Source organism: Anolis sagrei, chromosome 1 (assembly GCF_037176765.1).
Source record: "Anolis sagrei isolate rAnoSag1 chromosome 1, rAnoSag1.mat, whole genome shotgun sequence".
Lineage (NCBI taxonomy): Eukaryota > Metazoa > Chordata > Lepidosauria > Squamata > Dactyloidae > Anolis > Anolis sagrei.
Genome location: NC_090021.1, coordinates 7029864 through 7048683, shown reverse-complemented (window position 1 = coordinate 7048683; position 18820 = coordinate 7029864). Strand labels below are relative to the sequence as shown.

At 42.3% G+C, this 18820-nt stretch overlaps 1 protein-coding gene across 5 annotated transcripts in view; it reads right to left on the bottom strand.

The window, feature by feature from the left end:
* LOC132761633 (nuclear receptor coactivator 1) overlaps window positions 1–18820 on the bottom strand; it is a 450982-nt gene that overhangs the window by 296125 nt on the left and 136037 nt on the right. The gene's annotated exons all lie outside the window — the stretch shown is intronic.

Sequence of the window (18820 nt, the reverse complement as noted above, 5' to 3'; positions counted from 1 at the left end):
CGAAAACATGCAAATGTGTGTAGATCAATAGGTACAACTTTGGCAGGAAAGTGACGGCATCCCATGCAGTCATGCTGGTCTCATGACTTAGGAGGTGTCTATGCACAATGTTGGCTCTTCACTTTAGAAAATGAAATAAGCACCACCCCCAGAGTCGGAGTTGACTATATGTAATGTCAAGGGGAAACCATACCTTGACTTTGTTGCCATCTCAACATCCACAACATGCATGAGAAGCAACACAAGCAAACTCTTTAATAATAATAGTAATAATAATAATAATAATAATAATAATAATAAACTTTATTTATACACCACCACCATCTCCCCATGGGGACTCGGGGCGGCTTACATGAGGCCAAGCCCAACAATACAATACATCAGTATAAACCAACACAGCAATAAAATAAAACAAAAAATAAAAATACAATACAAAACCATTATAAAGAACATATCATCAGCAATAAAACACAGCATTTAAGAAACACAAGGACCCAACACTGTGGGCAGGGCCTATTCTAATAGATTAAAAAAATTAAAACACTGGGTGTGACAGCAATAAAATGAGTCTGAATAGAAGTTTTAGAGGGTGAAGTGGGGTTGATTGCCCCAACAGGTAGAATAAAGTGGTCCAGAGGACATTTTACAGAGAATTGGTCAGATCAGGGAATTATTGGTCTTTCAATCAGGGAAGGCACATTGGAACAACCAAGTTTTCAAGCTCCTCCTAAAGACTGCCAATGTGGGGGCTTGCCTAATATCCTTAGGGAGCGAGTTATAGAGTCGAGGGGCCACCACAGAAAAGGCCCTCTCCCTTGTCCCCACCAGTTGCACCTGCGAAGGGGGCAGGAGAGAAGGGCCTCTCCAGACGATTGAAGAGATTGTGTGGGTTCATAAACGGAAATGTGGTCATGCAGGTAGGCGGGTCCCGAACCCGCCTACCTGCGGGTTTGTTGGTAAGAACCTGCCCCTTAAATTGGGACCGGAAAATGAACGGCGGCCAGTGGAGAACCTTAAACAGGAGGGTTGACCGCTCCCTGTAATTCGCTCCAGTTAGCAATCTCGCTGCCGCCCGTTGGACCAATTGAAATTTCTGGGCCATCTACAAGGGTATCCCCACGAAGAGTGCATTGCAATAATCCAATCTGGAAGCATGTGATATTCTTAACTAACAGAGTAGTTACAGTAAAAACACATAGTCATCTCGTAAAAGAAGTGAAGCTGTCCTGCAATGAGTCACACTCACAATGGAATAATGTATGTATTTGTTGTTAGGAAAGGGATTAATTACAAGTAACACACTATTTGTACCTACCCAAACATATTGCTAGTGTGAGACACAAAATGAACCCAGGTTTATTGGCTCCACAGCCAAATTTATTCATTGAATGTATATCCCGTCTTTCTCCCAACATGGGATTCATGGCGGCTCATAATAAAAACATTTAAAACACTAAATACATGACTAAGAACAATTAAACACAAGAACGGCTCTTTAAAAAATATTTCTAAAATGACAGACAATGAATTAGAGTTAGAATAACAGCCAGAGCACCCGCCCCTAATTTTAAGAGGCAAAGGCTGAGTGTGGCATTCACTACTCACTGCAGACTTTGAGGGGAAGGAGCCAGTTGGCCCTCCTTTGGGAAAGGGCTCCAGAGTGAGGGTCCCAACCAAGGAAGCCCCCTTATGCACATTCATCAGGCCAGCCTCGAGAACCTCCTCAGATTTCAAGAAGCAATCTTACAAATACCCTAACACTAAATCACTTTGGAGAACAGCCTTGAAATCACTATACATGGCATTTCTTAAGAAAGCTGCAATTCCATCTATCTCAGCTGGCAAGAGCCAGCAACAGGTTGCCCACAGAAGTGAGTCACATCAAGTTGCAAGTCATAAAACAGCATGGGGATGAAATTACCTTTAGCAATATTTGATGTATCTGGATAACAGAAGTCTCAAGGTTGCGAAACCCACACACATGGTACAGGCATACTGAAATACTGCTCTCTGACCTGAGAAAGACAGGCAGGGATGGATGGGTGGATGGAGGATGTTGTTGTTGTTCATTCGTTCAGTCGTCTCCGACTCTTCGTGACCTCATGGACCAGCCTACGCCAGAGCTCCCTGTCGGCCGTCACCACCCCCAGCTCCCTCAAGGTCAGTCCAGTCACTTCAAGGATGCCATCCATCCATCTTGCCCTTGGTCGGCCCCTCTTCCTTTTGCCTTCCACTTTCCAAAGCATAATTGTCTTCTCTAGGCTTTCCTGTCTCCTCATGATGTGGCCAAAGTACTTCAACTTTGTCTCTAGTATCTTTCCCTCCAGTGAGAAGTCGGGCTTTATTTCCTGGAGGATGGACTGGTTGGATCTTCTCGCAGTCCACAGCACTCTCAGCACTTTCCTCCAACACCACAGCTCAAAAGCATCGATCTTCCTTCGCTCAGCCTTCCCTAAGGTCCAGCTCTCACATCCGTAGGTTACTACAGGGAATACCATGGCTTTGACTAGGCGGATCTTTGTTGCCAGTCTGATGTCTCTACTCTTCACTATTTTATTGAGACTGGACATTGATGGAGGATAGACAGATAGATAGATCATAGATTTGGAAGAGACCACATGGGCCATCTAGTTCAACCCCTGGCTATGCAGGTAAAGCACAATCAAAGCACCCCCGACAGATGGCCATCCAGCCTCTGTTTAAAACCCTTCAAAGAACTGGCCTCCACTATACTCCAAGGCAGAGAGTTCCATTGTTGAACAGCTCTTCTTATGGTCAGGTGGAATTTCCTTTCCTGTCATTGGCTTCTTCCACCTTCTGGACAATAAAATTATCTGCAAGGCAAGTGAGGAATTTGTTGGACTTTGTACTCTTGGCAAAGTTTGTTTTCCAACCAATATCAGAATAACTGAAATCTCCCACAACAACTATATCTCGTCTTTTTGCATGTTTGCTCATCTGTTCAAAGAAGGGTTCATCCAGTTCTTCAGTCGGGCTTGAAGGTTTGTAGTAGATCCCCACAACTACATCTTTTTCAGTTCTTGCTCTCTTAATTTTTATCTGTCAGGATTGAAGTCCTTCATATCTTCACAGATATCAACATCCTTAACATATGTTACCCCATCCCTCTCCTATTCAGTCTATTACCCCTCCATCACGACATTCCAATTATAGGACTCATCCCACTAGGTTTTAGTGAGGCCTATTACATTGTAATGGTTTCTTGAGTTCGAGTTTATCTTGTTTATTTCCCATGCTCCGTGCATTAGTGTAAAGGTAGATAGACAGACAGACTCAAAGAACTTCAGTTACAAGTAAGCAAACTGTCTACACACACACAAATATGCTAGCGCCCAAGCACACACTTCTCCAATTTGTTTTGTCATAGGTATAGGATCTGTATGTCTTTTTATATCACCGGTCAACTTATGTAACTCCATGAAGTCCATAGGGTTTTCTTGAATAAAGAATTCTCAGGGGTGGTTTTGCCTGTTCCTTTCTCTGAAATAGATCCTACAACTCATGGGATTCATTGGTGGTCTATCAGCAAAGAACAAACCAGGGCTGATTATTTTGAGTTTCCAAAATCAGGCAGGATCTGATGCCTTTTGGGTATTTGGGCTGCTTGTCACAGGATACCCTACTGTGAAAGTACCAGATATCCTAGTGGCATATCATTGCCTGGAAATCTGATATTCTGAACGGATGGCTTTGAATATGAGCAAACAAGATGACTTTATAATGTCTCCAAAGTAGTGCTCTTTCAATCCAAGAAACTGTCTACTCAGCCAGGCAGCAACTCTCCAACAAATGCCTCTCCGACGTGCTGCTCGGCGTAATCATTAACTCGTAACTCTCTCCTGTCGCAGTCACATTCTTCTAATCATCTGGTCTTGGCTCAGAGGGCCAATTTCTCCTGCACAAAATGGTCCAAGCAACAAGGCTCCTTTTTCTGGGAAGAAGTCACGACGTGATCAATCATGAAGCTCTATGATGAAAAAATGAACTAGCTGCTACTAAGCTACCTCAGAGGTCATCGAAAACACCCTGAGGATGTGAAGGATGTGCTGAAATAAACTTAATAGGAGAAAAACCATGTTAACAAGGCACAAAAATGTGGGTGGCATGGTTCAAGGTTTGTTTGAGTGTCACATCATTAGAATGCTCATAAGTATATTATATAGTCTATACCAGGGGTCCCCAAACTAAGGCCCAGGGGCCAGATACGGCCCTCTAAGGTCATTTACCTGGCCCTCACTCAGGGTCAACCTAAGTCTGAAACAACTTGAAAGCACACAACAACAACAATCCTCATTAGCCAAAAGCAAGTCCACACTTCCCACTGAAATACTAATAAGTTTATATTTGTTTAAATTGTTCTTCATTATTGTTTTTAAGTGTTTTTTTTGCACAACAAATAAGATATGTGCAGTGTGCATAGGAATTCATTCATATTTTTCCAATTATAATCCAGCCCTCCAACAGTTTAAGGGACTGTGACCTGGCCCTCTGTTTAAAAAGTTTGAGGACCCCTGGTCTATATTATATAGACTTGGCAACAGTGGTCCACGCTCTGGTTACATCCCGTATAGATTATTGCAATGCACTCTATGTGGGATTACCTTTGAAGACCATTAGGAAGCTCCAATTGGTCCAACAGATAGCAACCAGGTTGCTCACTGGAGCAGCATACAGAGAGTATACCACCCTCCTGTTACATCAGCTCCACTGACGGCCAGTTTGCTACCGAGCACAATTCAAAGTGCTGGATTTAGCCTATAAAGCCCTAAACGGTTCTGGTCCAGCCGACCTATCCAAATGTATCTCCCCCTATGAACCATCTTGGAGATTAAGATTGTCTGGGGAGACCCTGCTCTCAGTCCCACCTTCTTCGCAAGCGTGGCTGGTGGGGAGGAGAGACAGAGCCTTCTCAGTGGTGGCCCTTCGGTTACACAACTCCCTCCCTAGTGATATCAGATACCCCCCTCCCTCCCAACATTCCTAAAGGGAGTAAAAACCTGGCTCTGGGAGCCGTCTTTTGAAAAATAGTGCAATGCAGTACTTTTAATGTGGAATATCTGCAATTTGACTACGGAATGCCCTTAGACTCTGACCCTGGATGGCGTGATTAACAATGGAATGTATTTTAATCATGTTTACTATGTATTAATTTTAATTCAAATCATTTTAAGTATGTTCTTAAGGCACTGAGAAGGTGCCATTTGAAAGCTGCCTTGAGTCTCCCTTGGGGTAGAGAAAGGCGGGATATAAATAAGGTAAATAAATAAGTAATCAATGTGTAGAGCTGTATCCATTCAATTTAGCTCACCCCAGACTATTCCAGGAAATAACAGATATTTTAATGTATTATCGAAGGCTTTCATGGCCGGAATCACTGGGTTGTTGTTGGTTTTTCTGGGCTATATGGCTATGTTCTAGAGGCATTTTCTCCTGACGTTTTGCCTGCATCTATGGCAAGCATCCTCAGAGGTAGTGAGGTCTGTTGGAAGTAGGAAAATGGGTTTATATATCTGAGGAATGACCAGAGTGGGACAAAGGACTTTTTTCTGCTGCAGCTAGGTGTGAATGTTTCAACTGACCACCTTGATTAGCATTTAATGGCTTGGAAGTGCCTGGAGGGAATCTTTTGTTGAGAGTGATTTGATATGCCTGATTGTTTACTCTCTGTTGTTTTGCTGTTGTGAAACAGATATTTTATTTTTATTTTTATCTGGATCTTCTTAATGATGTAGCTCAAGCCAGTATACCTGTGGCTACTCAGGATATCTTCCGTAAGGTACCCACTCCATGTCCTTCAGGAGTATATTTTTGAAATATATCTGAAGTCACAGAACATCATTTTGATGGTCAACAGAAACAAACCATTATAGAAATTTATCCTTCCAAGAAATACACTAAGGATGAAATTTTGATTTATCTCTACAGTTTAACTTTCTCCAAGAACTCTGGAAAGTCCATAGTTGGCTACAAAAGCTACATCACTCTTTGCATCCTAATAAACCAAAGCGGTTTGTAAAGATTACTGCAGATGCAGACTGTGGCCAGGAAATCAGAAGACGCTTACTTCTTGGGAGGAGAGCAATGTCCAATCTCAATAAAATAGTAAAGAGTAGAGATATCACACTGGCAACAAAGATCCATTGCATAGTCAAAGCCATGGTATTCCCTGTAGTAACCTACGGATGTGAGAGCTGGACCTTAGGGAAGGCTGAGCGAAGGAAGATCGATGCTTTTGAGCTGTGGTGTTGGAGGAAAGTTCTGAGAGTGCCTTGGACTGCGAGAAGATCCAACCAGTCCATCCTCCAGGAAATAAAGCCCGGCTGCTCATTGGAGAGAAGGAGACTAGAGACAAAGTTGAAGTACTTTGGCCACATCATGAGGAGACAGGAAAGCCTAGAGAAGACAATATGCTGGGGAAAGTGGAAGGCAAAAGGAAGAGGGGCCGACCAAGGGCAAGATGAATGGATGACATCCTTGAAGTGACTGGACTGACCTTGAAGGAGCTGGGGGTGGTGGTGGCGACAGGGAGCTCTGGCGTGGGCTGGTCCATGAGGTCACGAAGAGTCGGAGACGACTGAACGAATGAACAACAACAAACCAAAGCGGCTCATTCTAGCAAGGATCTGCTCAATTAAAATGAGGGCCCAGTCCCCTTCCTTGACTACTGCTGCAATATTTGGCTTTACTTAAAGAAGGAGACATGCGTGCAGAAGGGGCGATGATTTATGGACCTTGTTCTCTATGCGCTTAGAGAATGCAAAGTTTTAATCTCTCTCTCTTGTCGCGGCATGCCCAACCTCAAGCCTGATGGAAGAGCAGAGGAGAAGCGGTGGAGAGGCAGCCTTCGTGACAACCGGCACACGCCACCAGCTCCATTTCCCAGTTTATGGCGAACATTGCCGCCTTGACATATTTATACATTCCTGAGCGTTTTTCTGGCGCACAAACTGTTTGCCTGCTTAATGTTGTTTTGCTGCTCTCTGCAGCTGTGAGCGGATGGGCCTTTGGACGGAGACGGACTTCTCACTTGCCATTTTCACAGCAAATGTGAGGAACTATTTATCCTTCATATATTAAATAAAAGAAAGAAAACACCTTTTAATATATTCCTGCCACGGCCAAAGAAAGCGAAAGAGCAATTTTACCCTCTGTTGTTACATTTGAGGTAAAAGGAAATTGCTTCGAAAGACATAAAAATCTGTAGCTGAATGTGTACTTTTTAAAAGATCTGCTGCCAGAGACACTGTGACTTTGTTATGAAAACCCGCTAATTAGTCCGGTGGGGCCTTTCCCCCCTCTGCCCGGTTTGAGCTGGAGAATTAAGGCCTTTCCTGCCTGTCTCCAAGGGAGCATTTCCACCCTTCTCATAAGAATATCTCTAACTGGTGGGTGATGTTTGATGTGCGTTATAAAAGGCAAGAAGGAACGGCTGCCCTTGATATTAAACTCCATTTAGAACTTCCCTAAATGCATTTTAATTGACATCTGCATACAGCAGAACCAAAACCATGACTTGTGATAGTTCTGTGTTATAAAAGTATTCCTTTCATATTTTTTTTCTAAAGACATTTTAGCATCAGATGACAAAAGGAAAAAGAGGGGAGCAGAACCATTAACCCAGAGGCTTTCTTTAACCTCTTCAAGAATTTCCTGAAAGCAACAAGGGGAGTCTAACATTCTTTATTTCAAACTGCTAAGCGTTTACTAAGCTGCATAATGGTTTTACATTTTAATTTCACCCAGCTACATTTTCTGGAACAGAAAATTTAAAGTGCTGGTCTTGGCCTATAAAGCCCTAAACGGCTCTGGTCCAACTTATCTGTCCAAACACGTCTCCTCTTATGAGCCTATTAGAACTTTAAGATCTTCTGGTCCTGCTCTAGTTCCCACCTTCTTCACAAGCATGACTGGTGAGGATGAGAGGCAGGGCCTTCTCCGTGGTGGCCCCTCGGCTGTGGAACTCCCTCCCCAGTGTTGGGGTTCAGCCTGATCTGTGTGAACCTGATCTGTGTGAACCTAATTCTCTGATAGTATTTTCAACTGAGCAAGCCACTGAACATGTAGTTTTCCCTGACAATGTGGAAACTGGTGTTGATGCTGAGTTCAGCGGCGGGGAAAACGAAACTGAACAGCCAGATGAAAATGTTTTGGAATTTTATCTTTTATAATTTAGCTGTAAATCGCCTAGAGCATTCTCGGATGGAGGGCGATTAATAAGTTATTAAATGATGATGATGATGATGATGATGATGGAATCCAGCCGTGATAGCTCTCCACCTGGGTTTTTTAATGAGGACCGAAGGGAACAGATAACGAGAGATAGGAGTGATTCACAGTTCCTACGAAGGTCAAATAGATTACAGGAGAGACAGGCTCAGGCTTCAAAGTCAAGGAGCGTTTCAAGGAATATTTTCTTTGGTATAAGGGGCTGCCTGCCGGGTGCCTCCTTAGATCAAGCAACGTTTGGGACTGTGGCTGTGCCTTGGCAGAATTCCTGTGTTCCATGGCCGGTAATCCCAGAGGCTTCTAGTTTTTCAAGTACATGGTTAGCGAGAGGCTAACAGGTTCCTGGTTCTTGTGTTTTTGTTTTTTTTTTGGGGGGGGGGGGTTGGACTTTTGCTCAAGTTCAGAGATTTTCCTGACTGCTGTGTTTCTATGGTGGCTTTTTGACTTTGCATTTAACTTTCTTTTGTAACCAATTTTTCATCAATAAAATGGGATTGTTTTTCCTACAGTCCAGTGTGGTGGACTTGATCTTATGGTCTCGTTTCTTGGTCTGGGATGCAACACCCAGAGACATTAGGTAGGCCGCATTCCTTCTCTGTTTTAGAAAAAAGCTGAAGACCTTGCTTTGCGCACAAGTGTTCGAAGAATACATTTGTATGGTTTCAATACGGTCTGGATTAAGGATTATAAGCAGGGTATTGGACAAATGGAAGTATGCACTATATATGCTTTTTAAATTTTGTATACTTATTTATGTGTATTATTGCTTGATGTTAATCATTTTTAACTGTTTAGGTTTTATTGTTAGTACTAGTTTTTACCAGCACTGAATTTTTGCCGGAGTTGTAAGCTACCTTGAGTCCCTTTGGGTGAGAAAGGCGAGGTAGAAGTGAAATAAAACAAACAAACAAACAAACAGATGCCACCAGGCAGCATGGCCGATGGTCAGAGACAACAGGTGTTGTGTTACAGTAAGTTGTAGCAGGATCAAGTATGTGTTAAAGAAAAACATTATGATGTTAATTATTATATACAGCTGGTAATGTAGGTCAGCCAGCATGTTTGGGCCACATCTGGTGGGATATAACTGTATGGATTTTAGAATACAGTTTGGAGAAGCAATATGCTACTCTGAGGAGAAGCAATATGCTGTAATGCTGCTATGCTCTAACAGCGGTGCTCTTTGCTATGGTGGAATAGCTATTTACTCAAGGTTTGTGTTTTGTTCTCTCATTTGAATGAAGATGAAGAAGCCTTATTCTGTGTTATTTACAATGACTAAGTCTGTTGCACTGTTTGATTTTGTATGCAACACTGCAAGTTTATGCCTCTGCTGATAAGAGTAAAGTTTTTCTGTTCTATTTTTTCCTCTTGTTTATGTGTCTTTTGCATGGAACTAGGCAAAAACACACTTTGCGCAACATGTTGCAGTCTAGCAACCAACATTTCCCCACCCCAACAATGAAGGAATGCCCTTTCCACTTATTCTGAAAGCAATGCGTTCCTTGGCCAAGGTCAACCCCAGCTTTTGATAACCTGCCTCTCCCCAAGCAACCCCAGCAGGCCACACTGGAACATTTCAGCAAACTAGAGGTGAACATTTTAGATTCTGAATCAATTGGATTTCATTTTAGTCTCAGGAGAAAACAAGCTTATTCCATCTCAACATGACTTCCCTTCAGATGTTTAAGGATAGCTATCATTTCTCAGTCTTCTCTTCTCCAAACTGAATAGGTCCAGCTCCCTAAGTTAATCCTTATAGGCAGTGGTTCTCAACCTGGGGTCCCCAGATGTTTTTGGCCTTCAACTCCCAGAAATCCTAACAGCTGGTAAACTGGCTGGGATTTTTGGGGGTGGTAGGCCAAAACACCTGGGGACCCACAGGTTGAGAACCACTGCTCACTGGTCTTGGTTTCCAGATGTCTGGGTCTCCTGGTTGCCCTTCTCGGGACATGTCCTGCCTTATCAATATCCTTCTTGAACTGAGGGGCACCAAACTGGACACAGTGTCATCCAAGGTGAGTTTGTGCAACTCCTAAAGGGAATCAGGCTGTGTCCACGCCTGCTGTGCCGAATTGGGACTCGCCAACCCAGACACCTCCTCCGACTTCTCCACAGAAAATCTCCATATACAGTATCTCACCTTATCAAACACTTTGGGCTGTATCATTAACACAAGCATGGCACTTCTCAGTAGGCTTTTCGGGTTATAAAGGTACACAATTTCTTTTTCTCTCTGCTGTTGCTGCTAAACAAAAAAGAGCTGCCTTATTCATCATTGCTTTTCATGTCATCTATAGCAGAATAATCCCCAAAGGTGTAAAAAGAAATGAACAGAAACGATGGCATGAGTGTTTTTCATTGCAACTTGACCTGTGATTCCAGAAAACAGAAAACCTGCAGCCCCTTGATGTGCTTCTCTTAAGGCAAGCTAGGTCAGGCTAAGTGGAGAGATTTTAAAAAAGCTGTCCATCCTGAAATAGCAGAAGAGAAGAGAAGAGAAAAGAAGAGAAGAGAAAGAGAGGCTTTTCATGCTTGTTCTTCAGTCAAAGAGAAAGAGAAAAAACACGTTGGGAATTGCAACCCTCCCACCACCAGAAGTCATTCAGTGAATTAAAACCATTCCCTGAACATTAAAGCTACTGAGAAACAGCCGAGGAAAAACATCTCTAAGCTCTGTGCAATAAACAGTCTGGCGGGGCAATCAAACTTTCCTAGGTTTCAAGGGAAGGGAAACAAACCATTAAACATTTTTATGGGCAAAGGAATGCAGAGTGATGACACTCATTTGTCATACACCTTGGCTTCATAAAAAAAAATAGAAGAGGCAAACTAACTAGGCAAGGCAGAAGGTCGGAATCTCATTTATATCCCTAATCATGGACTCTTGGTGCCTTGTTATTTATTTATTTATTTATTTATTTACTACTAGAACTCCCAAATGACAAAATCAATTTTTTTTCACTGAAGGACATACATTGGGTTGTTAGGTGTCTTGTGTCCAAATTTGGTGTCAATTCCCCCAGTGGTTTTTGAGTTCTGTTAATCCCACAAATGAACATTACATTTTTATTTATATAGATATTTGTATACCGCCCTTCTCAGCCCTCCGGCGACACAAGGCAACTTACAGAGGCAACAATTCAATGCCTAACAACACCATAAAACATTTAAAAACATTAACATATAATATAAAACTACAACAAGATCAGTAAGACACCATAAAAACATTTAAAACATGAACATATCATATAAAAACATAACAAGATCAATGAGACATAAATAATTTGCATCTCCTAGTTAAAAAGGTTGTCCAATCTCATCATCCAGTTGTTCCATATTCCTATGTCTGTTATACTGCATTTTCAAACGCTTCCTCAAAAAGCCAAGTCTTGACTTTTTTCCAGAATGTTACAAGGGAGGCCGATCTAATGTCTCTAGGAAGGCGTTCCATAGCTGAGGGGCCACCACTGAGAAGGCCCTGTCTCTCGTCCCCGCCAAACGTATTTGTGACGCAGGCGGGATCGAGAGCAGGGTCTCTCCAGACCATCTTAATGTCCTAGATGATTCATAAGGGGAGATGTGTTCTGACAGGTAAGTTATATTCTTTGGAACCCATATTTTCAAAAACATGTGGCCCCTTGTCCTGAAAGGAGCTCATGTATTTGGAGTATTTGACTATGCTTCTGGAGACCAGGGTTGCAATCCCTTTTTGGACATGAAAGCCCACTGGGTGACCGTGGGCAGGCATGTAGCCAGGGGAGGGGGCTTGAGGGGCTTGAGCCCCCCCCCCCCCCAATTCTCATGGTGGTTCGCGAAAAGGCCTTTCTGGTGCATTATTTAAACTATTACGTTTATTCATATCATGATCTGATCACCATACGCAATATATCCCATATGCATGGGGGTATTGGGGTAACGATACAAAAGGTTTGCTAGGGTAGACCCTCTTTCACTCAGACTCAGCCCCCCCCCCCCCTCCGAAACAAACTCAGCCCCCCCCCCCCCCCGAATCGAAATCCTGGCTACAGACCTGACCGTGGGTAAATCACACACTCTCAGCCTTGGGAGAAGACAATGGCAAACCTCCCTCCAACCCCCTCTGAACAACATTTGACACGAAAATCCTGTGCAATTATTTGATGGCACAAACCATCTTATCCTGAAATGCATGACAATCAAACAGAAAACATGAACACATGTAAAAGTATGTCTACTCCACTTCAGCCATGCCATATTGCTCGGGTAATTCCTTTTTTGAGGAGAGAGTACAATTTTGGCCAACAATCAAAGTGTTTAAAGCATTACATTCTGCTCATCATTACTTCTGATACATCTGAAATTTCCAAGCAAAATCTTATCCCAGACACTGAAAACAATTACAATTGAGCTGAACGTGGGACCAGTTGAAACCAGAATCCTCCAAGCTCTGACAAGGTGCCAAAATTCCTCATCTACATTGAAATACAAACCTGTAAAATCTGACACACAGAGAAATCACGAGATGAACATTTACACTTGAAATCAAAACCCTTTCACTCAAATTCTCAAGTTTTGAAGACTGAGAGATTGATTCGTAAGGGAGTTCTCTGTGTCAGATTACTTCATTTTCCAGCACTGGTTCTTCCTCCCAACCTTGAAGCCTTTTCACATTTACCACGATCTTCACACAAGCTGTCACCTCTGGTTCTTGCAAATTTGACATGAACACACACAAGGAAAGAACAGCCTTCGATGCTAACTGAATTATTCTTACTGCTGAGCTGTGGCTGCTCCAAGAAGTAAATGTCTTATTAGCAACCTTGCAAAGCATCTACAATCAACAATTTATTCTTTCATCACACCATCGATAACAGAGTCGCATGCCTTTTACCTGCATTGATATCTCTATTAGTTACAAATTCCTTCCAGAACACAGTATAAGCTTCAGTATAAGCACCCCTATCTTTCAGTCCTTATTTCTTTTTAGCACACTGCTCATGATCGGCATTTTGGGAATTCAAGGCTTCTCACTCAACCAATAATTTTGCCCTCATTCTTGCTCACTGCCACATAATCTTGGGATTCCTCCCTGAGGATTTGTGGACGGCGCCTTTCTTTGCTCTTTTTAAAACCTCAATTGAAACTTTTTCTTATTTTCCAAAGCTTTTCTGATTGTAATTTGACGTTATTTTGTAGTCCTGCGTATTTTCATTACAAGTATTGCAAGATTGCTTTGTATTACTGCATATTGAGTTTTTTATTTGCATTTTATCTAGATGATTTGTTTTGTAATTCCATAGCATCGTTTTGTGATTTCTTATTGCTTCTTCTCAGTATTTCAGTTTGTACACCTTAGGCAGGAGCGATTGTTTTAGCTTGTTTTATTGCAAAGTGTCACTACATTTGATGGCACAATATAAATAAATGATTCCTCTTTCCCATCTGAGGTACCCACCGAACAGACAACGTTGTCTGTGCGCATTCAGAAGAAGATCTACACCTTTGAGAAGAATACGAAAAGCTCGGCCTCTCTTTGAACATCGAGAAAACCAAAGTGCTCTTCCAGCAGTAACCAGCCAATCCCTTTCCAATGCTAGAGATACAGCTTAATGGTGCAACATTAGAAAATGTTGACCATTTCCATTACCTTGGCAGCCACCTCTCCACCAAAGCCAACACCAAAATACAACACCGCCTGAGCTGTGTGAGTGCAGCATTTTTCCAAATGAAGCAGAGAGTGTTTGAGGACCGGGACATCCGTAGGGATACCAAGGTGCTTGTTTATAAAGCTATTGTCCTCCCAACCCTGCTATATGCCTGCGAAACGTGGACTGTCTACAGACTAGGCTTGGGCAATCCATGGTTCTAAATGGTTCTAAAGTACTTACAAAACTAAAGTTCTGGTGGTGAAAATTTCAGAACTCTAACAAAACTTTCAAAATTTAATTATTATTTCATTATTGGTGATTTTAATGACAGAACCAATTAGGAACTGCCATTTATTATGAAATTTTGAGATTTTTGTTAGAGTTCTGAAATTTTCACCACCAGAACTTTAGTTTTGTAAGTACTTTAGAACCATTTAGAACCATGGATTGCCCAAGCCTACTACAGACATCACATGCAACTCCTGGAACGATTCCATCAGCACTGCCTCCGGAAAATCCTGCAAATCTCTTGGGAAGACAGGCGGACAAACATCAGTGTGCTGGAAGAAGGAAAGACCACCAGCACTGAAGCAATGGTCCTCCGCCATCAACTCCGCTGGACCGGCCCATTGTCCAGATGCCTGACCACCATCTCCCAAAGCACTTGCTCTACTCCGAACTCAAGAACAGAAAACAGAATGTTGGTGGACAGAAAAAGAGATTTAAAGATGGGCTCAAAGCCAACCTTATAAACTCTGGCATAGACACTGAGAACTGGGAAGCCCTGGCCCTTGAGCGCTCCAGTTGGAGGTCAGCTGTGACCAGCAGTACTGCAGAAATTGAAGAGGCACGAATGGAGGGTGAAAGAGAGAAACGTGCCAAGAGGAAGGCACGTCAAGCCAACCCCGACCGAGACTGCCTCCCACCTGGAAACAAATGCCCTCACTGCGGGAGAAGATGCAGATCAAGAATAGCGCTCCACAGTCACCTACGGAGCCACCAGTACACTGATCCTGGAAGACTATCCTACTCGGCCAACGAGGGATCGCCTACGTAAGTAAGGAAGTACTTTCCGAACAATTAAATTGGTAAAAGACTTCTAGTGAAACCATGCACACAAACATACATTACTCAAAGCATAATAAGCAATGCCCAAGTTAGGCTCTGTAGATTTGTACTTAAGCTGAATTTAGATGTACAGTAAGTCATAACAGGTACATTTTAAAGTGTAACTCCAGTGTCTGTCTACCATCTCTCTCTTTCTCTCTCTCTCTCTCTCTTAGTTTTGGACAGCATAGGGCAAGGTTAACACCCAAAGCACAATTATTACTTTAATAGACAAGTCAATATTTTTGTATAAAAATATTACCCCTATTCAGACAATTTCACCTCGTTTTCTGTCCCCATGGCAACTGAATTTTGAAAATTTTGGAAATCAGGAGCGAATTTCCCTTCCGAGGGGTAGATTTCACCTCACTTCCTGTTGTTTCAGGAACAGGAAGTGAGAGTAAACCTTTCTAATAAGGATTCAGAAAACAGTAACAATCTCACAGAGAATAATAATAATAATAATAATAATACAAATTATAGATTGTCGATGTTGCAATCCCAGGTGACAGCCGGATTGAAGAGAAACAACTGGAAAAGATGACACAATATGAAAATTTAAAGCTTGAACTGCAAAGACTCTGGCACAAGCCAGTCAAGGTGGTCCCAGTGGTGATCGGCACACTGGGTGCAGTGCCTAAAGACCTTGGCCTGCACTTAAACACAATCGGCGCTGACAAGATTACTATCTGCCAGCTGCAGAAGGCCACCTTACTGGGATCTGCACGCATTATTCGCCGATACATCACACAGTCCTAGACATTTGGGAAGTGTCCGACGTGAGATCCAATACAACAGCCAGCAGAGTGATCTTGTCTGCTGTGGACTCATCTTGTTGTGTTTCAAATAATAATCATAACAATAAGGCTAATAATTATTATTTATATCCTGTTTATGTTTCTGGCTGAGAAGCAAAATGGCTCACAACATTAAAAAAAATGAAATTTAAAATCCAAATATTAAATATTAAAGGACTGAATGCAAATATTAAAATAAACAACCAGTCCATTACAAACTTCAAAAACTGTTAAAATAATCAGATATCCTACAGTATCTCCTGGCACACTCTTAAGAAATTTATCTTTTAAGAGGCACAGGAAGGACAGCAACGTGATCCACAACACAAAAGTCAAGGCCTGAATTTTAATTCTACTTAATACCTGATTAATTTATTTAGAGTTGTTTTCCACTTTTCAAAATGCACCATTCAGCTGCCCCATTTATATTTTTTCCAGCAAGCAAAGACCTTTGGATTTTTATGAGACGCCAACTTTTCTGTTATATTTTATATGTGTTTTCAGCTGTTTTAGCTTTACATTTTACATATAATTGTTCACTTAATTGAGGGTTAATTAACTTTTATATCAATTGTTTTGCAGCTACATCTTGTTTTAATTAGATGTAAGAATTCATGTGTCCTGTGCAAGGATATTCATCATATAAAGAAATAAAAATAAATCAATGAGTAATAATGATCTTAGAGCAATTCAAAAGGGATTTTTTTACAGGACACAACAAAGCCAACACAAAACAAAACTGAAACACAGAACATAATAAAATCTTGGAATACAGTGGGGTTTGGGGGGAAAAAATTCCCCCAGATCAACAGGCTTTTGATGCAGTTGCTATGCGCCATGAAGTCGGTTTTGACTTATTGCAATCCTAAGGAATTGCCTGGAATTGCCTTTTAACAAAATACTGTTTTGTTGATTTTAATCTTCTGTTTTTCAGTGGTTGTTTAATGGCTTAAATTGCATTTAATTAAAGTTATTTAGGCCCAATGTGTGCCCCAGGGCAGACTGAATTTCTGCTAAATGTTCCTGTGCAGATATCATTGCCCCACTTGTTTTCTTCACTGGCCAGTTATATATAATCCCTTCCCCTCCAGCTGAGTATCTCTTTTTATGTTGACTATAGTTAGGGAAGATCTTTAGTTCAACATTTTAGAGAGTTTATTAAATACCCAAAGATCACCGCCTCCCAAAGCAGTTACAATACTCTCAACTCAAGAATGGAAACGTAACATTGGTGGACAGGAAAAGAGATTTCAAGATGGGCTTAAAGTCAACCTTACAAAGTGTGGCATAGACACTGAGAACTGGGAAGCCCTGGCCCTTGGGCGCTCTAACTGGAGGTCAGCTGTGGCCAGCAGTGCTGTAGAATTTGAAGAGGTACAAATGGAGGATGAGAGGGAGAAACATGCCAATAGGAGGGTGCATCAAGCCAACCCTGACCAAGGCCACCTTCCACCTGGAAACCAATGCCCTCACTGCGGGAGAACATGCAAGTCAAGAATAGAGCTCCACAGTCACCTACGGACCCACCTCAGGACACTGCACTTGAAGGACAATCTTACTCAGACAACGAGGGATTGCCTAAGTAAGTAAGTGTAGTAGTAGTAGTAGTAGTAGTAGTAGTAATAATAATAATAATAATAATAATAATAATTTTATTTATGCCCCGCCACCAACTCCCCAACGGGGACTCGGAGCGGCTTACATGGGGCCAAGCCCGGACAATATGTTACAGCAAAATAAGACCAAAACATAAACAACAAGCAACAGCATCAAAATTACATTAGAAAACCATATGAATACAGTAACAATATAACATTACAATAAACACAATCGTAGAGACAATGGGTGGGCCACATGTACAGGATAAAATGTTAAAAACTCAAATGAGATAAGAGGAGCAAGTTATTTGGAAGGAGCTCATAAAGAAACACAGGGTTGTGAAACTAAACTTCCCATTAGCGGGGCGTGTACTCCAGTGACAGAAACGTTGAGGGGAACAGTAGTGTCATGTTGTGCACCTACTCGCCAAAGGCGCATCAGAAGAGCCAGGTTTTAAGGTTCTTTTTAAAGGTTTCTAGTGTAGCGGCTTTTCCTGATCTCTCCAGGTAATGAGTTCCAGAGTCGGGGAGCCACAAAGGAGAAGACTTTCTCCCTTGTGCCCACAAAACTGGCTTGTGAGACTGGCAGGGGCAAAAGGATGGCCTCCCCAAGGATCGAAGGGCCCAGGTTGGTTCATGGAGAAAGATATGGTCACGAAGGTAGGTGGGTCCCAAACCGTTTAGGGCTTTATAAACAACAAACAGGGGAGGAAGTGGAGGAGCTTTTTTTTTTTTTTTTTTTTGTCGTGTCAGGAGCGACTTGAGAGACTGCAAGTCGCTTCTGGTGTGAGAGAATTGGCCGTCTGCAAGGATGTTGCCCAGGGGGAGGCTTCTCTCATGTCCCCGCATGAGGAGCTGGAGCTGGTAGAGGGAGCTCATCCTACTCTCCCTGGATTTGAACCTGCGACCTGTCTGTCTTCAGTCCTGCCGGCACAAGAGTTTAACCCACTGTGCCACCGGGGGCTCCAGTGGAGGAGCTACTATCTCCACTCAATACCTAAAAAGCAAAATGTTAACTGGTTCTCAGTAGTTGTGATTTTTGTAATTCTACAAAACTACCACGTTCACCACTCTCAATAACCCTCACAGTCCAGGGGAACGGGAAAGACGCAATGAGAGGAAAACAGTTTTCATGCTGCAGCGAAGATTCATAGTTGATATGAGTATTCTATGACAGATTAATTCAAGAATTTGAACACGTTCAAATCAACCTTTTAAAAAATGCTTTGTTATTCCAGAGAGTATGTAGATATCATCAAGTTTCCAGGCAATTTCACTAGCCAGCCAGGAATTTGCAACGGTGCTTCCAGTCGTGGGTGGGTGGGGAGGCAAACATAGACATATAGAGAGGTTACCATCACACATGGATTGAAGCACACTATACTCCACCCACGCTCCCACTGGAGCTGCAGGCGGACTAAGCCAGGTTTCTCAGTAGCTG